This window comes from Schistocerca serialis, chromosome 1 (genome assembly GCF_023864345.2).
Source record: "Schistocerca serialis cubense isolate TAMUIC-IGC-003099 chromosome 1, iqSchSeri2.2, whole genome shotgun sequence".
Taxonomy (NCBI): domain Eukaryota; kingdom Metazoa; phylum Arthropoda; class Insecta; order Orthoptera; family Acrididae; genus Schistocerca; species Schistocerca serialis.
The window spans coordinates 893860474-893883555 of NC_064638.1; the positions used below are offsets into that span (position 1 = coordinate 893860474).

At 46.2% G+C, this 23082-nt stretch overlaps 1 protein-coding gene and 1 non-coding gene across 3 annotated transcripts in view; both read right to left on the reverse strand.

The window, feature by feature from the left end:
• The window catches only part of LOC126411514 (uncharacterized), a 410659-nt gene that overhangs the window by 192412 nt on the left and 195165 nt on the right, over positions 1 to 23082 (reverse strand). The gene's annotated exons all lie outside the window — the stretch shown is intronic.
• Positions 15858 to 15932, reverse strand: Trnat-ugu (transfer RNA threonine (anticodon UGU)). Its single transcript has one exon. It is a non-coding gene; the product is annotated as a tRNA-Thr (tRNA).

Sequence of the window (23082 nt, forward strand, 5' to 3'; positions counted from 1 at the left end):
AAAGAAGGGCAATGAATATGTTTCAAATGGCTTTGAGCACTATGCGACTTAACTTCTGAGGTCATCAGTCGCCTAGAACTTAGAACTAATTAAACCTAACTAACCTAAGGACATCACACACATCCATGCCCGAGGCAGGATTCGAACCTGCGAACGTAGTGGTCGCTCGGCTCCAGACTGTAGTGCCTAGAACCGCACGGCCACTCTGGCCGGCCAATGAATATGGGCAGCGGTTTGTTTGACTCATGGGAGAAGCGCTAAACAAAGCCTACTTGAAAAGTTTCGAGGAGACGCTTTTATTGAGAAATCTAGGAACATCTACAACTCCTCCGTATTGCTCCCGTAAGTACAGGGAAACTAGGATTAGTCTAATTGCTGCGCGCACCGAGGCATTTAGGCAATATTTCTTGCGGCGCTCCATATTCAAATGGAACGGGAAGAGACCCTACTAAGCGGTACAGTCGGAAGTAACCTTTACCGTGGACTTCATAGTGATTTGTAAAGTGTGGATGTAGATGCAGAATACTGAAGTACTGTTTCTTCTTAGTGTTATTCCTGTTACGCTGAGCTTGAGCTCGTGCATTGTCGTGGCTTCAGTTTTGCTAGGACGCTTCGTTGCTATAAAGAAACAAACAGTAATTGTCAGAGCTCTGGTTCAAGAAACTGCTAACAGAAGACCTGGATGGAAGTAAAACTCATAGGAAATTGAGTTCTTTCAAAATAAGACACAGACGGTTTAGAAAGAAACCGCGCTTTAGTTAAAGCAATACTTACGAAATACACAGATTACATACCTGGAAAAATAGAAATGTAACACCTGGCTAGCAAGAGTGTTGACGACAGGTATGACAGAGAGAGAGAGTGTGAAAAATTGCTAGCTACGAAGCAAGATCGCGCAGGTAGTACACGGTTAGGATACTTCGGATGTCATCAATTTTGATTTCTTTTTAATGATCGCCAGGCATAGTGCCGGCCGCTCTTCTTTCCTGGGCGTGTGCGTAACATAGCGGGCATGGAGGAGCCGATTGGGTAATAGTAACTAACGAAAATTTTGTCGTGCAAGTGAACTTAATTCACACGCAACTAAGATGATTAAACAATTTATCTCTTGTACAGGCAATGTGGACTGGTTGAGCTACATGCAGGAGAGGTTCGTGTCCTGTAATTATTTTGCTATTGATCTGATATAAGTCCAATCCTGGGGTGCTATTCCAATACCGGAGAGCCTCGGCAATAGTGACTATTTAAAAAGGGGAAAATAAGCTGAAGATGTGTATTGAAGTTTGTGTTAGGGAGGGCATTGTTATCTATATCGCTATGGTGGTGTAATGGCTACAACACATGCCAAGTAAGTAAGAAGACCCGTGTTCAAGTCCCGACCGTGACACAAATTTTAATTCATTTCTTCAGTTTCAACCATTATCAGCTTCTATATCATATTCTGTATCAGCTTATATCATTATTTTACTATTGGTTACAAGGTCTTGCAAGGGTTAAGGTAATTCTCCCTACCGCCATTATTGAACATAATCTCGTTTATCCCAACAGCCCGCGGAAAGCCCAACGGTACCGACCAACCGCCGGGTCATCCTCAGTCGATAGGCATCACTGGATGCGGATATGGAAGGGCGTGTGATCAGCACATCGCTCTCCTGGTCGTCGTCAGTTTCCGTGACCGGAGCCGCTACTTATTGCAGTCAAGTCAAGTAGCCCCTCAGTTCGCCTCACAAGGGCTGAACGCACCCAGCCCCGAACGGTCACCGAGCGAGGTGGCGCAGTGGTTAGACACTGGACTCGCATTCGGAAGGACGACGGTTCAATCCCGCGTCCGGCCACCCTGATTTAGGTTTTCCGTGATTTCCCTAAATCACTCCAGGCAAATGCCGGGATGGTTCCTCTGAAAGGGCACGGCCGACTTCCTTCCCCATCCTTCCCTCATCCGATGAGACCGATGACCACGCTGTCTGGTCTCCTTCCCCAAACCAACCAACCAACCAACCGAACGGTCACCCATCCAAATGCTAGCCAAGGCCGACAGCGCTTAACTTCGGTGATCTGACGGCAGCCGGTGTTACTATTGCGACAAGGCCGTGCCGTTGGCATTGAACACGTCACTGAAAACCAATTACCGGATGTTTATTAAGGAATTTAGCAAAGAGCACATATTGGACTACCAGCACTATGTTCAACATTTTTTTTTTTTTCACGTTAACATCTAAACATCTAGCTGTGGACATTGGGTGCCCTAGAACTGAATTATACAATATAAAGTAGTGCGCCCATACACACATGAATCACTTTAAGAAAGAATGAAAGAAATATTTACCTACCTCAGTTGCATACACATATTGCATTAAATGCAACGACGACATGTGAAAATTTGTCTCGGACCGGGAATGGAACCCAGATACCCAGATGCGCTGCTTCTCCAGAAAGTTTCCTTAGCCTGCTTGGCCACCCGAGCGCACCTTCCCCCAGCCCAAATCCCCACATGCCGCACAGTACAGATGTAGTGTCGTCCGTTCATTATCCCCTATTTTCTCACAGCTATTCAGCTGGGACCTGCAAGAGTTCGGACAGTGAGTGCATACGTGTACTTTAAGAAAGGCCTAATCTGAAGGGAAATGATGGAGCATACCGCATGGGACGTTTCGCTTCATAGAAGCAATGCCGGTGGCTGGAGGGACGGACTGTGAAAAACTAAGAGAGAGTAATGGGATATGGTGGCTTTACGCGTTTTTCTAGTTTTTCCGTTGTGCAAGACCCCCACCACCTGGCTCCAGATACCAAACAAGCGGGAATGACCTGAAAGAACGACCCCCGACTCTCCTCTGTCCAAGCTAACGGCGAGCACCCTCTACCGCTGGCAATACGTGGCCAAATGGTTCAAATGGCTCTGAGTACTACGAGACTTAACATCTGAGGTCATCAGTCCCCTAGAACTTAGAACTACTTAAACCTAACTAACCTAAGGACATCACACACATCCATGCCCGAAGGAGGATTCGCACCTGCGACCGTAGCAGTGGCGCGGTTCCGTACTGAAGCGTCTAGAACCGCTCGGCCACCGCGGCCGGCAATATGTGGCCAAGTAGTGCCAAAGGCAATGGAGGAGTATTGTCTTCGGAGCCCTTGGCGCCAGGCTATCTGGACTATACAGTATCCTTCCGTCTACCGGGCAAAATTGGTGCCCTTTTTACTTTGAGGCAGCTTCCCTACTCTTATTTGCAACATTACGGTTTACTGAATTAAATGTGCAGTCGCTGTCGCATTTTATGACATTTGAAGATAGCAAAACGAAAGCTGAAATTTTAAATTTCACGTTCAAGAGATGTTGACACAGGAGAATCGTACAAACATACCATCATTTGACCATCGGATAGACTCCCATTTGGACAACATAGTAATAAGCATCCCTGTTGCAGAGAAATAACTGAAAGATTTGAAAGCAAATAAGTCACCAGGTCCGGATGGAATCCCAATTCAGTTTTACAAAGTTTCCTCTAGGGCATTGGCTCCTTACCTAGCCTGCATGTATCGTGAATCTCTCACCCAGCACAAAGTCCGAAGCGACTGGAAAAAAGGGCAGGTGACTTCAGTACATAAAAAGGGTAAAAGAACGGATCCGCAAAATTACAGACCAACACCCCTAACCGGTTTACTGCAGAACCCTTGAACATATTCTCAACTCGAATATAGTAAACTTTCTTGAGAATGAAAAGCTCATGTCCACGAATCAGCATGGTTTTAGATAGCATCGCTAGAGCGAAACTGAGCTTGCCCTTCCCTCACATGATATATTGCGAACTACGGATGAAGGGCAACAGGCAGATTCCATATTTCTAGATTTCCGGAAAGCAATTGACCCGGTGCCCCACTGCAGGCTGTTAACGAAGGTACGGGCAATGGAATAAGTTCACAGACATGTGAGTGGCTCGAAGACTTATAAGTAATAGAACCAAGTAGATTGTCCTCGACGGCGAATGTTCATCAGACACAAGGGTATCATCAGGAGTGCCCAACGGAAGTGTGATAAGACCGCTGTTGTTCTCTATACACATGAATGATTTGGCGGACAGGGTGGGCAGCAATATGCGGTTGTTTGCTGATGGTACGGTACGGTAAGCTGTCGAAGTTAAGTGTATGTAGGAAGATACAAGACGACTTAGACAAAATTTCTGGTTGTTGTGATGAATGGCAGCTAGCTTTAAATGTGGGGAAAATGTAAGTTAAAGCGGATGAGTAGGAAGAACAAACCTGTAATATTCGGTTACAGTATCACCAGTGTCCTGCTTGACACAATCAAGTCCTTTAAATATCTGGATGTAACGTTGTAGGGCGAAATGAAATGGAACGAGCATGTGAGAACCGTGATAGGAGAGGTGAATGGTCGACTTCGGTTTATTCGGAGAATTTTAGGAAAGAGTTGTTCACTGTAAAGGTGCGACCTATTATTGAGTACATCTCGACTGCTTGGGATCGTACCACAGCGGTTTGAAGGAAGACATCGAAGCAGTTCAGAGGCGGCCTGCTAGATTTGTTACCGGTAGGTTCGAACAACACGTAAGTGTTATGCAGATGCTTCGGGAACTCAAATGAGAATCCCTGGAGGGAAGATGATGTTCTTCTCGAGAAACGCTCTTGAGAAAATTTGGAGAGCTGGTATTCAAGCTGACTGACAACAATTCTACTGCCGTCAACATACATTGCGCGTAAGACAACGAAGATAGATTCGAGAAATTTGGGCTCATACGGAGGCATATAAATAGTCGTTTTTCCCACGCTCTATTTGCTAGTGCAACAGGAAATGAAATGACTATTAGTGGCACAGGGTACCCTTCGCCACGCACCGTACGGTGGCTTGCGGAGTATCTGTGTACCTGCTATCTTCATCTACACCTACATAAGTGGTGGAGAGTTTAGTGAGGTGACTAGCTGCTGAGGCAATTTACAGTTAGGGTCCAGTTGGCTGATGAATTCTGCGCGGCCCCTCCCGCCGGATGTTCGAGTCCTCCCTCGGGCATGGGTGTGTACGTTGTTCTTAGCATAAGTTGGTGTAAGTTAGTTTAAGTAGTGTGTAAGTCTAGGGACCGATGACCTGGTCCACTAGAAATTCACACACACATTGATGAATTTTAATATTGAAGCTATAACTTTTGACAGAGAGCGAGCTACTGTTTTGCACCAGTATTGGAAAACAAATGCTTCATGTGATGCTGGGAATGTGTTTCTGTGCTGTTCCAATGAAATGGTCAAGGTTCATAACCTTCGGTGCTTGTAAGTGCAATGTGCGGGAAACACTCTGAGCCATGGACTTCGATTGAGGCAACAGTCTTTGGAGTACAGTTGCACAGCCGTCCATCGTCCAGAACAGTACAGACGCAGCCGCAGATTGAATGAAATGATCGCATGGCACAACACCCAGTCCCAGAGGGGACACAACATACGACCAGGTCGGGAATCGAACGGGGGCCCTTGCATGGCAGTCAGCCTCGCTCATCTCGCAGCTACGGAGCCACAGATGAACGAGAGAAGAAACGTGAGAGGTTAACAACCAGTTTGCGGAGACGGAACGCCAACTAATGTGGACCGGGACGTGTGAGCAGATGGTCCACTGTGTATCTGGCGGAACCATCCCGGGGATCCCCCTACGTACTCACAGGAAAAGTTAATCAGAGTAGCAGGTCGGGGATTTGAAATAGAACTTCACCACCTGGCTACATGTTGCAGATGAAGGAAGGCCATTGTTTTCGAGCACTTTTTCAGCGATATCTAAAGGAAAAGAGCTATTTGATTTATTGAAAACTGATGTTATGTCTACGAAGGGAGTAATTTTTTCTGTGTTTATGATTGTGACTCTCATGGATTACAAGATCCAAACAAGTCGTGGAAATAATTTAATTAGCTAATATTTTAAGCCAAAAAAGTCACGTAATTCAGATTCGTTCCAGTCCCATTTTTAAGTATTAAGTTTGCCTCTTTAACCAGCAATCTGAAATGTTACACATTGAAACCAACGCATTACAAACAATATTTGTTGAATGTCCTCTCCCCTGAGATGTCTTACAACAATGTCGATGCCAAATGGCTTCGTCCCCAATAACTGCCGGAAGCTAGTAAACGTTGACTACATTTCGCTCACACTGGTCCCTCATATGGTATCATTGGTCATACTATTGACACATACGCCTGGTTCTCAACATTATGATGAAAAAATGCAGAGGGGCAATTTTGTGTGTTTCAGCGTGATTTTCTCAGATAAGTTGGCTCTTCGATTTACTACATAGCTTCCTTCTGGATTAACATTTCCTAAAATTCAGCCTAAAAGAAGCTACTGTTTTTGTTTTTGGGCACATTCGTTGTACAGATTGATCGACAGTAATGCAAACACAGTTTCATTAGCTAGTTTCGTTTGATAGCATGCTGCTCTGCATGGGATTCAGTGACTTTCTTTGGAGAGTAAGTCAGTATTCAGGCTCGTGACTTAACACAGCCTATTCGTCTCTTTTCGTTGTGTCCAATTCACTATTAACCTTTTTCCCAGTAAGTCCAACCTTGTCCATTTCGTCACAGGATTCATAATGAAATATAATGAGATTTCTCTCCTAGCTGTGCTATGATTCGTAACAAGATACACCAGAATCCCAATTTCGCGTTCCTCCTAGAAGTCATATGGGGTTTCTCACAACCGACTTGCTGAATACTGGGTTGGTTCCCACGTCATACTTCAGGTACACGATTCGCAAACATTTCGATAAACGGTCTCATACTTTTACATGGATAACACTAGACGTAACCAGATGGGGTACAGAATTTCCGCTCGCGGAGGGAGACAGAGGAGGAGGAGGAGGAGGAGGAGGAGGGGATGGAGAAAGGGCGGGGAGGGTTGGGGACAGGAAGAGCATGCGTTCACCCTCTGCTACTAACACTGACAAATCCAGATAAACATGAGGACTCCGTGATGGCACAGGATAATGACAGGAGAAAGAAGAAAAGATCGGATCAGTTTTGTACTTCCAAGACACAGAGGAGGAGCCGAGCGGTCTAAGGTGCTTCCTCGGGCATGGGTGTTTGTCCTTAGGATAATTTAGGTTAAGTAGTGCGTAAACTTAGGGACTGATGACCTTACCAGTTAAGTCCCATAAGATTTCACACACATTTGAACATTTTGAACACAGATGAGGTTCATTTGCAACACGGCGCGCAGGCTGATAGAGTTTCTAGTTCGAATATCGAAGCCACAGAGTTCTGAGAGCTATGCTTACTTAAATACGATGTGGCACAAGAATTTTCAGCCAGCAATGCAGATATAGGTTACCCGTGGTTTCCTAAAATAATTTGAAGTAAATGGGGGGATGATTGTTTTGAAAAGAGAACAGCGAATAACGTTCTCCGATATAACCTGGGTGTCCATCGTAGATGATCTCGACGTCGATAGCTCGCTAAACTCTAATTTTTTCTTCCATTAATTAATTTTTGGAAAAAGTTTAGTGCGATGATATTGAGCTCATGCGTCTCATAACATGTACTTAAATAAAATGGCTGTTCTAGGAACATCACAGGCAACTCTTTGATCCAGTACTTTTGACTGTGTATAGTTAAATTTTGTCGCTGAGTGTGTCGCACGCTAGACATTAGACAGATGTTTACTGACTTAAGGTTGCTACTGTTTTGCATGTTCTTCAGTCTAACAATTTGTGAAGATGTCTCAGCAAATTTCATTCATGATATAGGATATGTTCCGCCTCGGTAGCTGAAGGAAGGAAAGTTGGGTTTAATGTCCCGTCGACATCGAGGTCATTAGAGACGGAGCACAAGCTCGGATTGTGTCAAGGATGGGGAAGGAAATTGGTCGTGCCCTTTCAAAGGAAACATCCCGGCATTTGCCTGCGGTGATTTGGGGAAGTCACAGAGAACCTAAGTCTGGATGGCTGGATGCGAGTTTGAACCGCCATCCTCCCTAATGCGAGTCCAGTGTGCTAACCACGGCGACACCTCGCTCGGTCTCCGTAGCTGAGTGGTCACTGCGGCTGACTGCCATGCGGAGGACTCGTGTTGCATTGTCAGTACTGACAGGCGTTTTCTGTGGTGGAAGGCCTGGCATGGGGTGCATGCAGCGTCGTGAGGCCGACTGAGGAGCTATGCGACAGATTAGTAGCGGTTCCATAGTCAAGAAACCCGACAACGACCGGGAGAGCGGTATCCTGACCCCATGTCCCTCCATACCGCATCCAATAATGCCTATGACGGAGGATGACATGCGTTCGGTCGAGCCCGATTGATCCGTCTTGGGCTAGAATGGGAACTTTTTTTTAATAGGGTATAGACTCCCATAATGGTTTCACTCATTTTCAGAAAAGCGTATCCAGAGAATCATAAATACAATCTTCTACATATTTAAGAGACATCATTATCATCCTCACGTCACTGGTCCATTTCCTTCAGATACTTTCTTGAAATATTGACGCAGGCTTCGAAACTTGGCGCCTTCGTCTGCTCTCTTCTCCAGCTTGCAGTGACTCACACAAGTACTGAATGTTGGATCGACACACTTCCAGGACGTAATGGTACCGTCTTGACGGCACCTGGCCACGGCGGCCTCAGGGCCAGACGGCCTAGCCCGGCCCCGGCCACGCGACCTTTGACATTTGGGAGACCGGGCCGTCTCCCCTCCACCGACGCGGGCCAATCGATAGCAGGAGTGACGTCACGGTGCGGGTCACGTGGTCGCGCTGTGCCGCAGCACACTATCCGTTCCTCCCCTCCCTTCGCACCACGCCGTCCTTGTAAGAGCCCTGCGGGGCTGTATGGCACGAGGCAGGTCGGGGTGTCTTGCCGAGCGGCGGACGGCTCGGGGAATCCCCGTTCCCACGCCACTCTTGTCTTTTTAGAGACACTTCAAATTTATAGATTGTGCAATATGGCCAAAACCATGTTACATTACATTACAGCCCTCTTTCAGCTTAGCATTCTTCACATAAAACATTCTTGTAGAATGTGTTTCATACCGTCATCACTAAATAAATGAATATGGGAGAATAGTGAGACTTTGAATGTCTTAATAACTGACATCTGCGATGAAACTTTAAGTGTAGCGTTATTGTCTCTATCATAATAATCACTTTAGAGGTTACCGAGCGATGTGGCGCAGAGGTTAGCGCATTGGACTCGCACTCGGGAGGACGGCGGCTCAAACCCGCGTCCGGCCATCAACGTTTAGGTTTTCGTGATCTGCTTAAATTGCTCGAGGCAAATGCTGGGATGGTTCCCTTGAAAGGACACGTCCAATTTCCTTCCCAATCCTTGACACAATCTTAGCTTGTGTTCCGTCTTTAATGATCTCGATGTCGACGGGTCGTCAAACACAAACTTCCTTCTTTCTTTCCTTAACCTCATAGGTTCCTCGAGGGAAAAGTTCAAAAGTTCATCGACTTAGAAAGAATCATAAAATGCGGCTGATTCGCCTTTTACTGTCGGCAGATAGGGCGGTCAGTTACAGCTCATCGACAATATGTCACATTTCACCAGCATTTGTTCGAGACAGAAGCAACAAGTAGAGGAATGGAACCAAAAGTTTGCTATACTGTACTAACGTGACAGACTGTGAGTAACGTGACATATTCGCTTGCCAGCTCATTGGATCTCATTTACCTGTCGACGTAATTATACATTTCTCTATTCGTCATTTGTAAACTTAACTTGCTTATTAACAGATAAGTAGTCAGGAATAATAAGCAACTTTGTGAACTCCGTTAAAGTCGAATGGTGCTGTTGACTGCTGAACGCCTGCCGCTGTGGCCGAGCGGTTCTAGGCGCTTCAGTCCGGAGCCGCGCTGCTGCTACGGTCGCAGGTTCGAATCCTGCCTAGGGCAGGGGTGTGTGTGATGTCCTTAGGTCAGTTACGTTTAAGTAGTTCTAAGTCTAGAGGACTGCTTAGAGCCATATGACCCATTTTTGACTGATGAACGTGACGCTCCACGTAATTGGTGAGGGTTATATCACTGATTTGTATTTTGCTCATTAGGTGGAATGTTGTGTTTCACGTGTGACTGTTTTCACGTAAGATTCTGAGTGCGTGTATAATGTAGGGTCGCGTCTGTGTAGATGGTGATAATGAGAGTGAACGCGAGGGAGGGGTCAAGTGAAAATCGCATAAGCTACTCTTTTCCGGTATGGTGAGAGCCGCCGAATTTCACGTCCATGTTTGACGAACATGTCACATGGCGTCACTGTAGGCATTGCCGGTGTGTTGAGGATTTCACTTACAACATCCGGACAAAGTATGGTGACGCAAAAAATTTGGGTCATACGGCTTTTTTGCTGTCCGAATACTTGTGATGAAAATATCTTGTACAACCCAGACCTAAAACATATATGTTTGGGGGCGAGCACCATCTCAGAAGTGTTTAGTTTCGACGAAAGCGGTTACGTTAACTGCAGTAGTATCCATAACTCTATTAAATTTGAAATCACTCATGGGTAAGAAAGTTCAGAAGATGAATATCGTAGGGCTGCAAACACTAGGGCATACGATCAGTACTCGTAAACGGCTTTTAAGGAAAGCCACTAGTACGTATAATGACGATGAAACTAAGGCGTCATGAAGCTCATTTGCTACTGATGCTGACCGTGTATCTTCACTGGCAGACTTCAGTACTATCTCATTTTAAATTTATTCATCTCCCATCTTAAACTAATCAGCATTTCAGAGCCGTTAACTAAGATTCTCTGTTTTACTTAAATGTGAATAGCTTACAGTCAAATAATATGACGGCATTATCTTGTTTCGGGCTAGCACAGCAGTCTGAGCTGGGTCGCACCAATATCCTTCGCTCTGTCTTACTAAGGTTTCAATACTGTATTTAGTTAAGACTTAATGTACTATCCGATATAGAAATCATTAGGTGGAAACTAAGTAGATTCTGTGTTTACATGCTAGTGTTAATCCTAAAACAAAGATGCCAATTTAGCCTTCATATTGGCTAGATTAGTCTACAATTTTTGTTATATACATTCAAGAATGGTGCAATTGATGTTCTCAGTAGCTTCCAAACCGGTGACCAGTATTCTGGAGGATAAAGGCTTACGTTTCCGCCCGACAGCCAAGATTTTGACTTCCTCGCTTTCCTTGAATCATTTCAGGTTACACAAGAAAAGTCCTTTAAAAAATGCTGTGATCGTTTCTCTGTGCCGTCGCTGACAATTATAGTCTGTACTCAAGTCTCCAAAGACGTCGATGTTGATGGGCCTTAGGCTTTATAATTGCTTAGAATTTTCGTTCGGCAAATGAATGAGAGATATCACCTACAATCTCCTGAAAAGCTCAGAATTAACAGTTAGAATAGGTTATGTTCAAAATATGATCCACGTAGTTCACGTTTCGCGTGATCTCTAAGGTAATCCAGGTAAAGGCGAAAATGATATAAAAAAGGTCACTCTCATTTCGAAACTTCCTGGCAGATTAAAACTGTGTGCCGGACCGAGACTCGAACACGGGACCTTTGCCTTTCGCGGGCAAGTGCTCTACCATCTGAGCTACCCAAGTACGACTCAAGCCCCGTCCTCACAGCTTTAATTCCGCCAGTACCTCGTCTCCTACCTTCCAAACTTCACAGAAGCTCTCCTGCGAACCTTGCAGAACTAGCACTCCTGGAAGAAACACGTGGCTTAGCCACAGCCTGGGGGACGTTTCTAGAATGAAATTTTCACTCTACAGCGGAGTGTGCGCTGGTATGAAACTTGCTCTACCAACTGAGCTACCGAGGTACTGGTGGAATTAAAGCTGTGAGGACGGGGCGTGAGTCGTGCTTGGGTAGAGCACTTGCTCGCGAAAGGCAAAGGTCCCGTGTTCGAGTCTCGGTCCTGCACACAGTTTTAATCTGCCAGGAAGTTTCATATCAGCGCACACTCCGCTGTAGAGTGAAAATTTCATTCTAGACACTCTCAATTCCTTCGTTCAATCCACCTTAACCCTAAGAAAAAAAACGCAACCCTCTTAAATACTGCTTTGGACAGGCATATCAAACAGGGTGACCACTCCTATTTCTTGTGTGAAAAAAGCGGTCTCAGGCTGGCCTAGTTACCATTCTCGTATTCGTTTATTTTCTCTTCACAACAGGCAAAGCACAATCGTCAAAGCGAATCCGGCGGTTTAAACTTCCAACTTCCCGCACGGATAGCTTAAGGTGCATAACATACACTTGGAAGCCAACCGGCTCATGAGCGATTACGTTTCTCGCAGGTGTGTGCTTTACTTGCTGGACACAAGCTGCTCATTTTGCTGGTGAGCGCAAAGAGGCGAGGCTCAGTGGGGGCCACACTGCTGCATACTCGCAGTGTCTACGCGCTCGCGAGTACAGGAGGTGGGCAAAAATACGGAAACACCGTAAGCAGAACGCGTTAACATACCTAATACGATGCAGGAAAACCGTTACAGTTCAAAAGAGCTCACACTCGTCCCGGTATTGATAAATAAAGGTCTTGTATGGTTTTCAAGGGTATCTTATACCATTCCCCCTGTAGAATAGTGGCAAATTCAGGTAACTGCGGTAAAGGTGGATAGCGATCACGCACCGTTTTCTCCAAAGTAGATCACAGAGGCTCAGTGTTATCGAGATCTGATGACTATGGTGACAAATCGTCCTCGTAGCCACAAAACAAGTCGTCGACGATGGGACCTGTGTGATCAGCGGCTCTGTCTTCTTGAAACACAGCGCCACCATTAGCGCCGTAGGGTGGACCTGACCAGCCAAACTGACCGCACAATCATTAGCAGTACTGCGACCTTGCAAAGCACCCGCGTGGCCCATGGAATACGACGTTAACGTTGCCCAAATCTTAACCGAAGCTCCGCCATACTTCCACTCCTGGGACGTAAACTCGGCTAGAAGTTGGAAGTAGTATGAAACAAGACTCATCCTGCCAAATGAGTTTCTTCCACAACTCCATAGAAAGGGTTTTATGGCTTCGGCATCACATTTTCCTATTAGGGGGATTCGCATCACGAATGTGCAGTTTTGTAATTCCATCTCGCCCTGCAGTCCCGAGCTACTGTTTTGACGCTGGCAACGTTCACGAGCGCGATATGTGGTTCTGCAGTGATTTTTGCAGCTGTCGTTCTCTTATTTTTCGTCACAACCCCTCCAATGACAGTCTGCCACGATTGTGCAAAATACACTTTCGTCCGCGTTGTGATTTAGCGTACGATGTTATCCGCTTTCCCTGTACAAATGTTCAAAGGTGTGTAAATTTCTAAGCGACCAAGCTACTGAGGTCATCGGTCCCTAGACTTACCCACTACTTAAGCTAACTTATGCTAAGAACAACACACACACACAACCATCCCGATGGAGGACTCGAACCTCCGGCGAGAGGTGCCGCGCAATCCTCTAACCGCGCGGCCACTCCGCGTGGCTCTGCTTTCCCTGTATGCGGTATAAATCTCCAATACGGTGCCTTCTGGAAGACCAAACGCTTCAGCTGCCTTGGCTACGTAAGCACCCAGTATACGAGCACCAACAGTTCGTCCACGTTGGAAATCATTGAGCTCCGACATAATACACTCACGACTACACAGAACACTATTGTGGCCGCGACTGGCACTTGCAACGTATTGAGATCATTACACAGGTGCCGTTCGGCGTCAAACACAACAGCGTGACCTGCAAGCTTAGTTAGCATCTGCATTTATGTTGAACCACGCATTTCTCACGGTATTTCCACATTTTGTCCAATCCCTCTACAGTATGTGACTCACAAAGTGCTCAAGCGAGGCTCTGTGTGTCAGTGCATCCCCGAGCGTTCGCGTACATGTTGATCATAAGTGTGTTCGTAACCCATGTTCTGTTCTGAATGGTTCGCTCCCATTTCGTTCCTGTCTTTTGCGTGGCGGGGAAACGGTGTTACCCCTGTGTGATGCCTCTCAGAAGTACAAAACCTTTCTCTTTATACATCGAGTGACAGTTATTATACGACATCATACTCTTATGTCTCTGCAATCAGTAAACTTCTATGTTATCTAATGTTGGCTGTGGAAACCTACTCATTTACATCTCTCCTGTTTCTTTAAAATTCAGCTTTATGGATGGGCCGACCTAGGCAGTTTTATGTCGCCTTTTCGTCAGCACCTAGCGTGTGAGCAGTGGTTAAGCAAGTGAATTTCTGTTCGAGAAATAGGGTCTTGGAACCCCGTAATGTAGAATTTTCGTAGACATTAGTTATTTCAGGAAACTCTGGAATGCTTCCTCCATCTTGACCATAGTCGATTTGCTACCGTTTCCTTAAAACAAGAATTTATTCACTGGTACAATCACACCAAATTTCAACAGAGGTGTCAGCTTTCGGTTGTCACCGTCATCTTCACTGAAGAGCATGGCCACAACCGACAATTTCTATTAAATTTTGCATGACTGCGCCAGTGAACAAATCACGAGAAAAAGACAATTTGATCAATCACAGATTGACCCCCATGAAGACAGTAATGTCATCTTTCATATTTAATTCTACCGTCCTTTAAAAAGTACGCCGTTTCTCAGTTTCCTACGTGATCGACACCAATGAACCGTTATCCTAACACAACCTTACTTGATTAAGTTCTGCAAATGTTTGACATATTGTACTGCCGAAATGAGAAATATATGTGTTTTTGTACATTAAGCAGCCACGTAGATAGAAGCTGTGTACCAACAGCTTATAAAAATTACAATACACCTTATATTTGTAGAACACGTTGTCTGTTTCCTCGCTTTATTAGCTTCTGATCCACAGCAAACCACAGTGCCTCCACGTGCGGCGTTTTGAAAGGTGGGCTCTAAGTTGTACAGTGTGCTTGTTTCGTTTTTAATCGGCATAATTTACAAGGGCACGTAGCTGTCTCGTGCAGCTGTCGGGTGCATATTTCAAGGCTCTACAGCCAATTAGAAAGAGGAAAAGATTAAAAAAGGAAGAAATAAAACGACCAAGAATGCAAGCGCAGCTCCAATCGGGACGGGGAATCTATGCGAGTATCGATCCCGGGACGGTGGCGGCGCGCTGGGAAGCTGCAACGCCGTAATGGCTGGCCGTGCGTCGTAAAGCGTCCCGCGCTAAGTGCTCCGCTCATAAGAATGCCCAGATTGTGCAGACGAGGCCGCCGCGGACGCTGACCGAGGGCCGCTATTAGCCCCTCGCGGCTGGATGCACCCGGCGCACGCAGCGCAAAATACGGGGTGAGACGGCTAAAACAGGCCACGCAAGAAACATTCAGAAGAGTAAACATAGCAAGCTCTCGTTTTTACCATGTTATAGGGGACAGAGTGGCGAATTTTCTGACCTACATAAGTAATTTTTAACTTTGTAGCTGCCGAATTATGACACTCATTTCTGAATTGATAATTAAATCAACACCCTAGCTGCAAACATGCGTTGATATTCAATAGTGGGGACATGTTGAAAATGTGTGCCCTGACCGGAACTCGAACCCAGGATCTCCTGCTTAAATGGCAGACGCTCTGGCCATCGGAGGATAATGCGCCTGCAGGGACTTATCCCTTGCACGTCCCCGTAAGACCCACATTACCAATATGTCCACACCACCACATTCGTTGTGTGTCTAATACATGTTTGCCCATCACATTTATTACTCGCTGCAGATTAATCTACCAAGCCCGTAGGAGTTGGGGCATAGCACGTGCGTTCGCACTAGAAGGTCAATGGCTGGATAGCCATGTTTTAACTATATATGAAGGTAGTATCTGTTCCCGAAAGAATAGATACCATTGATGACGGTGCAACTTCTCTAGAATGGAATGATAATTAAATCGACACCCTAGCTGCAATCAGGCGTTGATATACATCACTGGGGACATGTTGAAAATGTGTGCCCCGACTGGGACTCGAACCCGGGATCTCCTGCTTACATGGCAGACGCTCTATCCATCTGAGCCACCGAGGGCACAGAGGATAGTGTGCCTGCAGGGACTTACCCTTGCACGCTCCCCATGAGACCCACATTCCCAAACATCTATTAGGCGCTCTACAAATGTAGTGGTGTTGACATGTTGGGAATGTGGGTCTCTCGGGGAGGGTGCAAGGGATAAGTCTCTGCTGGTGCACTATCCTCTGTGCCCTCGGTGGCTCAGATGGATAGAGCGTCTGCCATGTAAGCAGGAGATCCCGGTTTCGAGTCCCAGTTGGGGCGCACATTTTCAACATGTCCCCAGTGGTGTATACCAATGCCTGTTTGCAGCTAGGGTGTCGATTTAATCATCATTTCATTCTATAGAAGCTGCACGGTCATCAATAGTATCTATTTTTTCGGGAACGGATATTACCTTCATATATAGACAGTCATATCGTTTTTTTTTTCCTATGGCATTGGAAAGGGCAATTAAAAAGGACTTCAGCAAGATACATGTGCAAAACTTGATGATCAGCCGGCCGATGTGGCCGAGCGGTTCTACAGTCTGGAACCGCGCGACCGCTACCGTCGCAGGTTCGAATCCTGCCTCGGGCATGGATGTGTGTGATGTCCTTAGGTTAGTTAGGTTTAAGTAGTTCTAAGTTCTAGAGGACTGATGACCTCAGAAGTTAAGTCCCATAGTGCTCAGAGCCATTTGAACCATTTTTGAGCCAAAACTTGATCAAAGACATCCCGTCACCTATTAGTGGGGATTAATATGGAGTGCGTGCACTCTGCTGGGGGCACTTTCAATGTGTCTAAATGTCTATGGAGGAATGGTAACCTGTTCTTCCTCAAGAGCCGAAACAACAGAAGGTAGTGATGTTGGACACTGGGCTGTGGAGCGAAGTCGACGTTCTAACTCATCCTAATACGTTCCACTGGCTTCACTTCGGAACTTCGGGCAGACCAGTCCATTTCAGGAATGTTATTGTGCACAAACCATTGCCCCACAGATGGTGCTCCATGACAGAGTGCATTGTCATGCTGACAGAAACAATCATCGTCTCTGAACTGTTCCCTTAATGACAACAGTACACAATGCCGCGAAATGTGTTCTTATTTCAACATCTACATCTACGTGATTACTCAGGTATTCACAATAAAGTGCCTGGCAGAGGGTTCAGTGAAGCTACTACAAGCTGCACCTCTACCGTTCCACTCCCGAACGGCACGCGGGAAAAACGAGCACTTAAATTTTTCTGTACGAGCCCTGGTTTCTCTTATTTTATCGTGATGTTCATTTCTCCCTATGTAGTTTGGTGCCAACAGAATGTTTTCGCAATCGGAGGAGAAAACTGGCGATTGAAATTTCATGAGAAGATCCCGTCGCAACGAAAAACCCCTTTGTTTTAATGACTGCCACTCCAATTCACATATCATGTCTGTGACACTATCTCCCCTATTTCACGATAATACAAAACGAGCTGCCCTTCTTTGTACTTTTTCGATGTCATCCGTCAGTCCCACCTGATTCGGATCCCACACAGCACAGCAATACTCCAGAACAGGCGGGACGAGCGTAGTGTAAGCAGTATCTTTGGTAGATCTGTTGCACCTTCTAAGTGTTCTGCCAATGAATCGCAGTCTTTGGTTAGCTCTACCCACAATATTATCTATGTGATCGTTCCAATTTAGGTTATCTGTAATTGTAATCCCTAAGTATTTAGCTGAATTTACAGCCTTCAGATTTTGAGACTTATAGCGTAATCGAAATTTAGATGATTTCTTTTAGTACTCGTGTTAATAACTTCACACTTTTCGTTATTCAGGATCAATTGCCACTTTTCGCACCATACAGATATCTTATCTAAATAATTGTTGCAAGTCGTTTTGATCATCTGATGACTTTACAAGACGGTAAATGACAGCGTAATCTGCAAACAATCTAAGACGGCTACTCAGATTGTCTCCTGTGTCGTTACTATAGATCAGGAACAATAGAGGGCCTGTAACACTTCCTTGGGGAGCGCCGGATATTACTTCTGTTTTACTCGATGACTTTCCGTCTATTACTACGAACTGTGTCCTTTCTGATAGGAAATCACGAATGCAGTCGGACAGCTGAGGCGATATCCCATAGGCACGCAGTTTGGTTAGAAGACGCTTGTGAGGAACGGTGTCGAAAGCCTTCTGGAAATCTAATCTTGCACATTTAGTGTTTACTGAAGGTCAGTCAGAGGACCACACTGTTATCACTAAAAACAGAGCCTTCCGTAACACCACGTCCTCCATACGTCACTGTTGGTGCAGCACCTGATGGCAGGAAACGTTCCCCAGGTATTCGCCAAACGTGAACGCCTCCATCGGATTTCCAAAGGGTATAGCGCTACGCGTCACTCAGAACCACTCGTTTCCAGTCATCCACTGTCCAGTGGCGTTGTTCTTTGCACCACCGCAAGCGTCACTTATCACTGACTATGCAAATGTTAGGCTTATGAGGAGCTACTCGACGATTGTACCCCATCAGTTTTAACACCATACGGACAGGATGAACTAGATGGATTTCTGGCAGCACTTTGGATAGTTGAAATGGCTCTAAGCACTATGGGACTTAACATCTGAGGTCGGTCCCCAAGACTAACCTAAGGACAACACACATCCATGACCGAGGCAGGATTCGAACCTGCGACCGTATCAGCAGCGCAGTTCCGGACTGAAGCACCTAGAACCGCTCGGCCACAGCGGCCGGCAGCACTTTGGAGTTCTCAGGTGATACCTTACGCTCATTTCAAGCGATTTTTTACATCCACCTTCCTCAATGCTTGACGGTCGCTATCCGTCAGTACGTGAGATCTGCTTGGTCTTGGTTTAGCAGTGGTTGTTCCTTCGCATTTCCACTCACAATGACATCATCGACAGTCGACTTGGTCAGCTTTAGAAGGGTTGAAATGCCCCTGATTGGTGTGTTCCTCAGGTGACATTCAGTGACCAGCCCACTGAGCCGTCCTGACCGACACAGTCCACTGTTACTCTTTCTCCGCTGACAACACAACACTCCCTGTCCCTTTTTATAGTGGCTGGTCGGCCTCTCGGGACTTCCAGTGGCCAGTTCCACATTACATAGGGGTGTCCGGCTACTTTTGATCAGATAGTGTAGTATGAAGATAACTGCGTCGCAAACTACTGTCCCGCTGACGGGAGAAGGGATCCCACAAACGTCCGCCGCGGTGTACCAGATTTAAGCAGTCTTCCACATCCACAACAGAGGCACAAGTACCTCCAACCTCCAGAATCTGAGCTAAATGGTTCAAATGGCTCTGAGCACCTTGGGACTTAGTATCTGAGGTCATCAGTCCCCTAGAACTTAGAACTACTTAAACATAACTAACCCAAGGACAGCACACACATTCATGCCCAAGGCAGGAATCGAACCTGTGGCCGTAGCGGTCGCGCGGTTCCAGACTGAAGCGCCTAGAACCGCTCGGCCACTCCGGCCGGTGAATCTGAGCTCTTCTCAGCAACGGAGGAGTAAGCGTAGCAGTGAACCTTGCTACGGGCTGGAAGCAAATGTTGGTTCAATATCTGTGTTCGTTGCCCTATACAATGTGTAGCTTTAATCTGACAAGAAATTACAGCCTCAGCTTCGTCACTGTCAGCTACCACACCTTTGTAGCTGAATGGTGCCGCAGCGGTAGCACATCGTGTTCGGTCAAAGCGTTAGCTACCCTCTGTAATAAAAAAAACTGAGTGAACAGACCAACGGAGAACTTAAATGGGTGTCATCGGACGTCCGCCTCGAACAAATTCAACGAACAATATAGAACAAAATGACATAAAAAATAGAGGAAACGTGTTTAAAAAATGGTCAGCGTGACGGATTGTCAATCCTCTGGGTCCGGGTTCGATTCCCGGCTGGGTCGGGGAATTTTCTCCGCCCAGGGACTGGGTGTTGTGCTGTCCTCATCATCATCTTATCATCCTCATCGACTGAGTGAACAGACCAACGGAGAACTGAAATGGGTGTCATTGGACGTCCGCCTCGAACAAATTCAACGAACAATATAGAACAAAATGACATAAAAAATAGTGGAAACGTGTTTAAAAAATGGTCAGCGTGACGGATTGTCAATCCTCTGGGTCCGGGTTCGATTCCCGGGTGGGTCGGGGAATTTTCTCCGCCCAGGGACTGGGTGTTGTGCTGTCCTCATCATCATCCTATCATCCTCATCGACTGCAGGTCGCCGAAGTGGCGTCAGATTGAAAGACCGGCACCAGGTGAACAGTCTGCCCGACGGGTGGCCCTAGCCATACGATAAAATAAAACCACCTGTGGCTGGCCTGGGAATGAAAATTACTTTTATTTAATTATTTATTATTGTTGTTACTTGTAAGCCTGTCAGTTACTACTTAAACCAGGCTGTCAAGTTTCTGTAACTTTAAAATCTTACCTCCTTCAAAATATGACGGTACATGTACTATGTTAGTTTTTATTTCTGCTGTGTATTGTATACCTACATCCAAGTCCAGTTAGCCCTCCAGTAGGTGAATTTATAACCCTGCTACGGGAACCCTCTACTATTACTTCATGTTACTGCAGCGTATGCACTGTGTTGTCTACGCCAATAACCCACCATCAGTTTAAACTTACTACTCAGCAGGCTACTAAACTGATATAGGCTTCGAGTCTCGTGCTGTCTGCTACGTATTTTCAGAATAAACTGACACGCTTGATGCCAATATCAAACATTCTGTCGAACAAAATCCATATCTGGTGGCGTCTGTCACTTGGCCACCGGCCTTGTTCGATTAATGTCAACTAGTCACCATACAACATGTTCCAGGTGGCATTAGTTTCCATTTCGTATCAACGGCTTTGAAGTCGTCCTAGGTGTTTTTTACTTTGTCATTACCGGCTTTTGTGACACGGAACACACGTTAATTCACGGGGCATCAAATGTAATATGATTTTTTTTACAGCTTATCGCAGTCCTGCTTCGTGTCGGGGACACTGGTAATTGTGACTGAGGAGGAGCACCATTTCACGTGTTGAATGGATAAATCTCATTTTCAGTCCCTTTCGTGCAATATCAAAAATGTCATTGGTTCTACGGTCTATATGAAAGGTTTCACATTCTTGCATAGGTCCGATACAGCACGTGTAATTAGAACAATGGCACACGGAGTAGGAAACATCACTTATATCTCGTGGGGCTTTTGACAATTTTGCTACTATCTATGCGTAGATGTTTTCGTCATGCCAGCTACCGCAGACTTGTGTGAGTTGTTGGGTGTGTGGGCGGCCGTGGCAGCGTGCGGCCGTGCTGTCGCGAGAGCATCGACCGCCGCGACCTACGGTCCCGTGTCCGTGCGTGTCCCATAGCTCTGCTGCCGCGGCTCCTGGCTGTACGTGCAGCATCTGGCAACACAACCTGCGTTGGCTCTCCTCTGTCCAGCGCGCGTTTCTACACTAAGCAATGTGAAAATTTCTACACATGTAGTGATGGCCGTAGTGAATTCCATCTTGCAGGGTATATAGAACAGTGCGTCAGCAATCCGTGATTATGAGTGCTATGAGATGTCTTACACGGAGGCCCAGCTGCGCCGTCTCATGTGTGTCCGGAATGGCCAGTTTAACCATAAGCTCCACCAGTGAAGAGCTGTGAGCGTATTTTACACGAGACAAGAAGCGCTAGCGTGCCTGTGGATGTCAAAAGTTGCATTCTCAGCACAACTGTGCGGAATGAACAATACGCGGCAAAAGGGTTTTTCGTGGTGTGCCGGCCAGCCTGTGGATGGATTTTAAGGCGGTTTTCCATTTGCTTCGGTGAATGCGGGCTGGTTCCCCTTATTCCACCTCAATTACACTAGGTCGGCAATTGCTGCACAAACACTGTCTCCACGTACGCATACACCATCATTACTCTACCACGCAAACATTTGGGGTTACGCTCGTCTAATATGAGTAATATGAGACGATCCCGGGGAGGGGGGGGGGGGGGGATCCACAGGGGTAGAACTGCTAATAACCCTGGGTTCAGTGTGGGGCGGCGGTGGGGTGGGGGGACTGCTGTGGCCTGTTGTGGGGCTGTGAACCATCTACATCTACATTTATACTCCGCAAGCCACCCGACGGTGTGTGGCGGAGGGCTACGGCAGGACGGCAGGACGAAGCCTCTCCATTGTTTCTAGGTCCCCGGTTTAATACATACATACATACATACGCCATAGGCAATGTGTTTCCCTCATTCGTCCCCCCCCCCCCATCCACCCTTCACCCAGAGCACCACCAACCACACGCAATAACGCACGCACGAACGTAATAATAAACGAATACCACACAACCGAAAAGCACACAACACTATAAACAGAACATTTGGTTGGAGAACATTTTTGCACACATGCGGTTTCCTATTCGGCCCCACCTCCGCCTCCACCACCCCTTTTCCCTCATACGCTTCCAACTGTGTCGGTTTTTGGTGCCAACAGTGACATGTACTGTATACAAATCTTGCACATTGGCACCCCTGTCAGCTGAGTGATCGTGTAGAGTAGTGCTATATCTAGTTGTTTACATGATTCCTGAAATGAAGCGACAGGAGATGCTGAAACCTGATAACAGCGCAGACACACTTCCTCTGAATCTCACCAAGCGCATCCCAAAAGATAAGTGACAGACGGATAACCAGCGAATAAGTCACACACTGCAGAGAGGAACAAGATGTAACTCAGCTGTGCACAGCATGCTATGTACTCATTAGAAGCAATACGCCACTATCCCCTCTCCCCGTTGACATGCAAATCCTAGTTTAAGTTTTTCGAGCACAATGAGTCGCTTCGATTATCTCCGAATAAAGAGCCGCTTCACTACAAGGCACAACTGAGGTGGGCGACCATGGCGTATTTCGTTTGTCAGTGATATCTATGTGAAGGACACTAATTCCCACAAACAGTCTTACCGATCGTCGATAATTATTCCCTTACAGTGAAACTCTGCCGAATCGAATAAGTGGCTTGGCTGCCGCATGTTATGCTCGACTGAGCAGTTTGAATAATCTTCACAGTTTCTACTTTCTAGTGATTTTTTTCTTTTGGTTTAATACTGGGAAAGGTCGATTGAGAAGGCACTGGCCATAAAACGCAAAGCTTTTGCTTCCAGTTCCAGTTACAGACACAGTGCCATTCTGTCAGAGGCGACAATAGCA